Source organism: Triticum aestivum, chromosome 6B, assembly GCF_018294505.1.
Source record: "Triticum aestivum cultivar Chinese Spring chromosome 6B, IWGSC CS RefSeq v2.1, whole genome shotgun sequence".
NCBI lineage: Eukaryota > Viridiplantae > Streptophyta > Magnoliopsida > Poales > Poaceae > Triticum > Triticum aestivum.
This window is the reverse complement of record NC_057810.1, coordinates 200,637,238-200,644,619: the sequence shown is the minus strand read 5'-3', so window position 1 is coordinate 200,644,619 and position 7,382 is coordinate 200,637,238.

Here is a 7,382-nt window from a genome sequence, read left to right as displayed (position 1 = left end):
TAGAGAGGAGAGACTGTTGCACATTAGTTCGATTATCATACATTTGCACATATACATGTTTGCTTACACCTTATATACTACTCAACTGTCTTCTAGATTCCTATGCATATTCATGAATGATTTCTTATTTTTAGTTTAATTCCAACAGATTGAATACGAGGAGCATGCCGATGGACAATTTCATGTATTTGTATTGCCATTGTGATACAAGGTTAGGTGTGTAATATTTTTAGGCATGCGTTGTCACATAAACTTGTATAGTATCTTTTCATATATAATTGCTTGCAGTATAAGTCCAAATCAAGCCTCATACCTCATTATCTAAGTTTAGTTTGTATCTTGCGTACTAAGGCAACCTGTTCTAAAAAAATTCACACCTCGGAGTATTGTACCGCTAAGGATCTGGCTTATTTTTTTTCTTTTCTCCATGATGCTACAGATGGTCAAAGCATGACTGCATGAGTATAACCAACTACATCAGCCATGAGGGTCTTCAGGTCTGCTCTAAAGTTAGACCTTGTAGTTATTCTAAATTGATAATGCTGGCATGTATGTGGAATAAAAAATCATAGCTTGAATTGCTTCTGAAGCATAATATTGTCTTTCAATTCTATAATATTTATTTCCTATGTCGATACTATTAACATGTTCCTTGGTTTATATCTTGTCTAACTGGGCCATTCTGTATATTGTGGCTGTATCAGACTATATGTCAACTAATCAAAGATGTATACTCCTAAAGCTTTTTCTTACAATTGTATGGGTGATTGTGATGCACAAATTTCTACCTGCTCCTGCCAGTCGGTAGGCAGGCTGGTGCAACCGTCTTGGAGGTGATGTCATTTTGGGAAGCTTGTATTAGATATATATGCTTTGGAGTGAATAAAACCTTGAATAAAAAAAGAATGAGAACAGAGGGGAGACTTCCCCCTAGATATGAGAGACTTGAACGTGGGCTGGCAACTTCAACCTTTGTGCTGTCCAACACTCCACCAAGAAGAGCCCCTCAATAAAACCCTGAATAAAGATTCCAACATTTGAGATTCTAGCATGGAAAAAGGGATATGGTGACTGAACTTAACCAGTCTGATGCTACACTTATACTTGAACAAATTTGGTTTATTCATGGTTCAAATGAACAGATAGTGTTTATTTATTATATAAAGACAAATGCAAAATGGGATATGCACAAGTGTTCACATCTGATTTTTGTTTGGGATTTGAGAACACCACGCAGAAGATGATACAGTACCTTTTCTTTAAAAAGGAATGGATTGATTTTGTATTTAAGGTTGTGGTGTCCCAAAAACAACTGAAGGTTTTGGTTGCCGAAGTGACATAGAACGCACTTTGCCCAAATCGTGGTTGCCAAAGTGACATTGAACGCACTTTGACCAAATCTCCAAATACAACAATACATTGCGCAACAGAGTTTATTTGTCTGTCATGATTAGCTTTCACAGCTTTCGCAAACACAAGACTTTGATTTAACGGCATGAAGAGCATAACAATACATAAAATACTAGGCCTCTTAACTAGACAACTGTCCTACAGACCCATGCTCTTCATGCATACACTATTGTTTTGGCCATTGGACTTAGGGAGAAATCACTCATACTCTAATGTTTTGGCCATAGTATTTAGCGAGAGATCACTCATGCATGAACCAGGGCGAATAGGACAGGAAATACATTACTAGGAGTAAAAGCGGATAGAAAAAGCTAGGGAGGAAATGATTACATAAAAATCTAGGGGGAATAATTAGAGGTTGGAGCTAAAACAAAGTCTTTTAAGAGATGAAGCATGTCCCCCGTGATTATGCAGAGCCGTTTAATGCATCATGTTTTGTTTCCTCCGAGTCTGTAAATAACTAAATATTGAGTCAACAAATTGGGAAAACAATCACACATCGGCACCTACACTTGGTCATTAAAAAAACACCAACACTAGGCGGAAACAAAGCAAAAGAGAAAGCATGTAATGGTGTTATGTTTGGTGGAGCCTATTCCTGTAGGAAAAATGCGAGGTCCTCCCGTAGCTCATATGCTCCCATTCTACAGGGGCCCCAAGGATGGCAGAGAAATCTTGTGAAACATTGTGGAAAAAACCCTCAAGTAGTCATATTATTGCATCCAATTCCACATGCTTGGAAGCTAACCGTTGGAGCACACATCCATCGATCCATATGTTCCCTAGCATGGGATCATGTGGGCTACGAGAGCACCCAATACTTTCCCAATTCTTGTAGGCACAAGGATGGAGAAGACGACATGCGACAAAGAGGAAATATTAACTCAATGGTTGGGTCACAAGGGAGAAGATATAAAAAAGTTGTTGATTGTTAAGTTGCGGTGGCAAATTTCATGCATGTTGGGCGCTAATCACTACTAATCTATTTCATAATTGGTCTCCTTTAAACACCAATGACAAGCGTGACATGATGGAGCAACTAGAAAACACGCACGATGATCACCTTGGAAAATCTAGCCGTGGGCGAGAAAGCACGATGGAGCGAGGCCACAATGATTCACGGTGGGCCGAGGGTTCGGGGGGATCTAGAAATATAGCTCCACAGTGGACACTGCTATACAAGACCGAGCAAGAGGGCACAAAAGAGAGGGCTAAAGAGGGGAAATAAATGGGAGCTCACCATGCGCACAAGATCAGCAACGACATGAGAGCATTGAGACAAGACCATCTTTAGCAGTGAAGACATGCTCCAAGACTATTTCTATCTCAACAGTCATAAGCCGCATATGACATACCCATTGTAAATTTCAATAATATTCGATATCAATGTCCCTATATGTCTATGTTCGTTCTCTCGTGGCAACGCACGGGGACTCAGCTAGTATATATATAGGTGGGAGAGAGGGAGGAGAAGCCAAAGGAGGCGCCCAAGTAGGAGGAATCCTACTTGGGGTCCCTCCCAAGCTGCGCCCCCCTTTTCCTTATTTGGAGTGCGGGGAAAGGCAGGGGAGGGTTGCGCCCCCCCTTTCCTTTGTCCCATGAGAGGGAAAGGCAGGAGGGGATATCCATCCCCCTTTTCCTTCCCTAGGGCTAGACAAACAAGGAAGGGGGAGCACCAGCACCCTTGTGGGCTGTTCTATCCCCTCCTTTGGCCCATAAGGCCCATATCTTACCAGGGGGTGCCCAGAAACTTCCGGTGACCTGATTCCTTCCCGGTACGTCTCAAAACACTTCCGATGTCCAAATATCATCGTCCTATATATCAATATTTATCTCTTGACAATTTCGACACTCATCGTCATGTCTGTGATCTCATCCAGGACTCCGAACAACATTCGGTCACCAAAACATATAACTCATGTAACAACATATCGTCAACAAACGTTAAGCGTGCGGACCCTACGGGTTCAAGAACTATGTAGACATGATCGAGACACCTCTTTGGTCAATAACCAATAGCGGAACCTGGATACCCATATTGGATCCTACATATTCTATGAACATCTTTATCGGTCGAACCGTTATGACAACATACGTAATTCACTTTGTCCATCGATATGTTACTTGCCCGAGATTCGATCGTCGGTATCTTCATACCTAGTTCAATCTCGTTACCGGCAAGTCTCTTTACTTGTTCCGTAATAAATCACCTCATGACTAACTCCTTAGTCATTTGCTTGCAAGCTTATGATGTGTATTACCGAGAGGGCCCAAAGATACCTCTCTGATACTTGGAGTGACCAATCCTAATTTCCATCTATGGCAACTCAACAAACACCTTCGAAGATACCTGTAGAGCATCTTTATGATCACCCAGTTACATTGTGACATTTGATAGCACACAAGGTATTCCTCCAGTATCCAGGAGTTGCATAATCTCATAGTAGAAGGAATAAGCATTTGACATGAAGAAAGCAATAGCAATAAACTGAACGGTCATTATGCTAAGCTAACGAGTGAGTCTTGTCCATCACATGATTCTCCTAATGATGTGGTCCCATTATCAAATGTCAACACATGTCCATGGTTAGGAAACCTTAATAAACTTTGATCAACGAGCTAGTCTAGTAGAGGCTTACTAGGGACATGGTATTTGTTTATGTATTCACACATGTATTAAGTTTCCGATCAATACAATTCTAGCATGAATAATAAACCTTTATCATGAATAAGGAAATATAAAATAACAATTTTATTATTGCCTCTAGGGCATATTTCCTTCAGGTATCTCCATACCTAGTTCAATCGTGTTACCGACAAGTCTCTTTACCTGTTTCATAATACAAGATCACGTGACTAACTCATTAGCCACGTTAGTTGCAAGCTCTTTATGATGTTGTATTACCGAGAGGGCCCAGAGATATCTCTTCGTCATACAAAGTGACCAATCCCAACCTCGGTCCATGCCAACCCAATAGCCACCTTTGGAGATACCTGTAGAGTACCTTTATGATCACCCAGTTACCAAGTGATGTTTGATAGCACAAAAGGTATTCCTCTGGTATCCGGGAGTTGCATGATCTCATTGTCTTAGAAATATATACTTGACATGAAGAAAGTTGTAGCAATAAACTTAAGTGATATGATCATATGCTAAGCTTATGGTTGGGTCTTGTCCATCACATCATTTTCCTAATGATGTGATCCCGTTATCAAATGACAGCTCATGTCTATGGTTAGAAAACCTTAACCGTCTATGATCAACGAGCTAGTCTAGTAGAGGCCTACTAGGGACACACAGTTGTTTATGTATTCACATATGTATCTAAGTTTTCAGTCAATACAATTCTAGCATGAATAATAAACATTTATAATGAACGGGAAATATGATAATAACCATTTTATTATTGCCTTTAGGGCATATTTCCAACAAGTCCACATACTCAACTATTATTTAGTCTTCTATGATTGCTGACACTCACAACATATATATGGCAAAAGTTTAAGTCAGGCCCAAAGAAAGATAGGGGCTTATAGTTTCGCCTCCCAACTAATTTACCTCAAGGGTAATGTCAATAATAATGATCATGGTCAATCCCAACGAGATAAAAGAGATCCAAAGGCAAGTCCAACATCTCATGGAAAACGGGTATGTACGTGAGAGGTTAAGTCTTTGTGCCATTCCGGTCATACTTGTGCTTAAGAAAGATGGTAGTAATTGCATGTGTTCCGATTATCATCCCATTAATGCTATCATCGTTCGTTATTGTCGCCCCATTCCATGCCTAGATAACATGCTAGATGAACTTAGTGGAGCCACCATTTTCTCAAAAATTGACCTTCAAAGTGGCTACTATCAAATTCGCATGCAAGAAGGATATGAGTGGAAAACGGCTTTAAAAACAAAATTTGGTCTATATGAATGATTGGTTATGCCTATGGGATTATCTCAAGCGCCTAGCACTTTTATGAGAGTCATGCACTATGCTCTTCGAAAGCTGATTGGTATTTGTGTTGTGGTATACTTTGATGACATACTTGTTTAGTCACTCTCTTGAAGATCATGTCACACATCTTAGAGAAGTTTTGCAAATTCTTCGAAATGAGCGTCTTTATGCAAACATGAAAACATGCACTTTTGGTGTTGATAAGCTTGTTTCCTTGGGTTTTGTAGTCTCCTCTACGGGTGTTCAAGTGGATGAAACTAAAATTGATGCTAATAAAACTTGGCCACAACCAACGAATTTGCAACAAGTGCGTAGTTTCCTAGGTTTAGCCGGATTTTATCATCGCTTTGTTAAGGATTTAGCACTATTGCATCGCATTTGCATGCCTTGAGTAAGAAGAACACACCATCTATTTGGGGACCTTCCCAAGAGGCCACATTTAATGAACTTAAAACATTGCTCACGCATGCTCCATTACTTGTCTTACCCAATTTTGAGAAAACATTTTAAGTGCATTGTGACGCTAGTGATAATGGTATAAGTAGCGTATTAATGCAACAAAAGGGACCCATTGCATATTTTAGTGAGAAACTTTCAAGCGCACAACTTAACTATCCCATCTATGACAAAAAGCTATATTATTTGGTGCGAGTCTTGCATGTTTGCGAGCATTATCTCCGTCCATGTGAGTTTGTCATATATACCGATCATGAATTCATAGAATATTTTCCTTATGTCATCAAGTACATTAAGGGCAAAGGAAATGTTGTGGCGGATGCTCAAAATGCATGTTAGTTACTCAACTTGAATGGAATGCCATTGGCTTTGAGCACATAAAAGACTTGTATGCGCATGATCCTTCGTTTGCGATTCCTTATGCCAAATGTCAAACTAACACTTATTGGGAGCAATATTATCTCAAGGATGGCTATCTTATACGAACTAACAAACTTTGTGTGAACGAGTCTTCTCTTCGTTTGTTGCTTCTGCAAGAGGCTCACGATGGAGGACTTATGAGACATTTTGGACGTGTCAAGACATTTGCCACACCCTCCTCCAAGTACTATTGGCCAAAGATGTTTCGTGACGTCGCGTGCTACACCACCGGTGCTCTACATATCGCAAAGCTAAGTCACAAGCTCAATCTCATGGATTACATATGCCACTTCCTATTCCATACCAACCATGGGAAGATATTAGTATGGATTTTTTGCTTGGATTGCCTACGACTCAAAATGGAAAAGATTTGGTATTTGTTGTTGCGGACTGTTTCTCTAAAGTGGCACATTTCATCTCATGCAATAAGATAGATGATGCTTCACATGTTGCAAATCTCTTTTGTAGGGAAATCTTGCGGTTGCATGGAGTGCCCAAGGCGATCGTGTCGGACCATGATGTCAAGTTCCTAAGATACTTTTGGAAGACACTATGCGTCAAGCTTGGAATCAAGCTACTATTCTCTTCGGCATATCATCCACAAACCGACGGCCAAACGGGAGTCACCAACCAGACGCTCTCTACACTTCTCTGTGTGTTGATCAAGAAGAACATCAAGGAGTGGAAGGAATGCTTAGCAATCGTCGAGTACACCTACAATCGAGCACGAGCAAGTCCCCCTTCGAGGTCATTTATGGATTCAACCCGTTGTCTCCATTGGACATCCTTCCACTACCACTCAAAGAATGAGCGAACATGGGCGCGAGCGCAAGGGCAAGTTATCTCAAGAAGATGCATGAAGATACAAGGCACATAATCGAGCGCCAGGTACACCGCCTCATCACCAAGCTCAACATAAACAAGCACCCCATGGTGTTCAACCCTAGAGATCTCATGTGACTACACCTTCGCAAAGAGCCTTTCCCCAACGAGCGCAAGTTCAAGCTACTACCTCACGCTGATGGACCTTTCAAGGTGTTAGCATGCTACAATGACAATGCCTACAAGGTCGACATCCCACGTGACAAGTGCAACATGAGCGACATCTTCAATGTCAAGGACTTATCTCCCTACCATGGTGATGAAGTT